At 35.7% G+C, this 2,677-nt stretch overlaps 1 long non-coding RNA gene across 1 annotated transcript; it reads right to left on the reverse strand.

Annotated features, from left to right (window-relative positions):
- Positions 1-1,657: 1,657 nt before the first annotated feature.
- On the reverse strand, positions 1,658-2,330 carry LOC110907578. Its single transcript, XR_002573965.2, has 2 exons — positions 2,038-2,330; positions 1,658-1,924 (listed from the first exon to the last, which is right to left on the reverse strand). It is a non-coding gene; the product is annotated as an uncharacterized LOC110907578 (long non-coding RNA).
- Between the last annotated feature and the right edge of the window lie 347 nt (positions 2,331-2,677).

Here is a 2,677-nt window from a genome sequence, read left to right on the forward strand (position 1 = left end):
ACTCGACACTGAAGAGTCCGTCAACATCCGAGGGGGAGTTTGTTAGTGCATCCGTCTGTCGTCTTCGTCTTGTATCGAGTCTTGTTTAGAATTAGCTAGAATAGGGAACGGAATCCAAGAATGTTGTATTTGAAGGTGATTCCGCTTGAAATGACAAGATGTCATTTCAAGCGAAACCCCTTAGCATGTTGATTCCGCTCGAATAGGTATAGCCAGTGATTTCGCTTGAGTGGCATTATGTGATTCCGCTTGAAACACTTTCAAGCGGATAGCATCGGCTATATATAGGGTTGTCACTTGGAGCGAAATCATTAGTCAGAGATATAGCTGTTGTCTTCCGGTGAGCCACGAAGTGCTGCCGAAGTGTTGTCAAGCTTGTAAACGGATTGTTGATCAATAAAACAACAGATTAAAGTGAATACGGCTAAAACATTTGTTTCTGCCTCTTGTTTTGGAGAAAAAATCTTCTGTTCGACTCGTTCGGGTCTGAAAACGATCCTACACCGTCTCGGGGAAGGTATTACTAATGTTAAAATGAGTTATTATACTAACGCGTGTGCATTTGTATAATTTATAGATTATCACCAGGAAACCCTTACAGAAAACCTAAGATAGCAATGTGAGTAATCTCCTTTTTGCAAATTGTTTTTACAAAACCTCACCTAATTAATTATATATTAAACAGTTATTGAGTATTTGTAAGGATACAATTATCGTTGGTATGTTGGGGTTTTGTATACAAAATTTGTTACTACCTTACGAGGGGTAACATTCCACAAGTCAGGTTTGACAGTACCGTGGGTGGTAATTGGTATGACTTGGAAACAAATGTAATTGTTAGACCGCCCTCAATACTGTACAATGGTTTTTATTAAACTTGATTGAACTGGGATTCACTCACCAGTATTTCCCACTGACAAAATGTTTTTAAAACGCGTTTCAGGTAACAATATGTGAAGGCCAAATAGAAGCCAGCTGGAGAGCACTGAAGGCTTGGAAAAGTGCCAATAAAGTTACCTAAAATAAAATAGATGTTTTAATTAAATAAAATAGGATTTATTCCTATGAAAATGTGTGTACTGAAAACTTGGGTTTTATCCCATGTGTTTAATATTATGAAAGCGTGGTATTTTACTCTGTTAAAATATTTCCTAACTACGGTCCTGATGTAATTTCAATTAGATAAAAACAAGATACCACCAAAACTGGCCGCGGCCGCACGTTCCCGTGTTTGTATAGGGAGACGGGGGTTGCGACAAACAATATACAGGGTGTTTGCAAACAGGATCAACCTTCACTTGTCTTGCATCATTCCATAGTACCTCCGTTTCTGATCCAGAACGAATAACAAACTGATCTCAACCTTTCTCATCAGCAAGCCAATGTTGTAGATTCTCCTTGTTGTTAACACCGGTCGATTCCATAATGTATTTAGCTCCAGTTTAGGCCCATGGGATCTCTTCCAAGTTTCTTAAATGATCTCAAAACATATTTATTCAATAAAATAGCTAACAAATTATAATAACATACTATAACATGAAGTGGATGTTTTAAGGTTGCACCCGGAAGAGAAAACAGTCACCGCTTTCTCACCAAAAAGAAAGGTTCTATCATCCTTCACATGTGCTCATGGTGCGTCCACTCAAACATGTAAGTATGCACATAAATTATAACCAAGTCAAATTCAAAGTCAACATAACTATCAACTAATAAATCCACCATCTACTGAAGTTAATTCAACCTAATTTTACATTGTTTAATATTCAAAACCCCCCAAAACTCAACTCTACTACGAATGCAATTAGATAATAAAATTTACAAACCATGTACATCACAGAGATAAATGGGTCGTTGACAACAACAAGCTCAACATCAACTCTCTTCAAAGCGACCCTAGCCACCAATCGACCAATTCTTCCAAACCCTAGATGAAAGTTCAATTTCAAATTAAATCACACCAAATCAATGAATCATTCTAGATTAAGAACCGCAAAAAATTAAACTAAATGAAAGTGTAAAGAGTGTTAGATCTGGTACCGTTGATTCACACAGTTTCGACGCAGGCTCGTTGCGATGATGATGAAAGGGGTAGGCGATCACAGGTAAAGGCACGAATTTTAAACAAGACCAGATTCACGCAAATTTGACACATGCTCATTGAAGATGGTTCGACACAAGCCCAGATTCAAGAAGAGTCGTCAATGGCTGTTCGTTTCCCGCAGTGGCAGACGGTTACAAGTGAAGACGGTGGTTCTTTGTGGTGAAGATGAAAGGCCTTTGAAAGATTTGGGGGAGAATTATATTTAGGAGATTTGGGGGAAAGGGTGTGATAAATACACCCAAAATCTATCTACTATAATAAAAGAAACCAACTTTTAGACACGTGTCATTTATTGAAGGTATCCTCAAATCTATACTTATCTTAGATTAATTAAATAAATAATAAATAATATTAAATCTTAGCATACTTTGATAAAATATTATCCTCAAATCTAAATTGTTAATTTAATATATTTTTAAAACAAATACCTCTCTTTCCTACTTATCTTATATTAAATATATAAATAACAAATTAATAATAATGTTATCCTAATTTATTAAAAATATAAATTTTTTTTTTATTATTTGGTATACAAAATTATGTTTATTTAACTCATGTAAAATGTGGGGGTTTGAA

The sequence above is a fragment of the Helianthus annuus genome, chromosome 5 (assembly GCF_002127325.2).
Source record: "Helianthus annuus cultivar XRQ/B chromosome 5, HanXRQr2.0-SUNRISE, whole genome shotgun sequence".
Taxonomy (NCBI): Eukaryota; Viridiplantae; Streptophyta; class Magnoliopsida; order Asterales; family Asteraceae; genus Helianthus; species Helianthus annuus.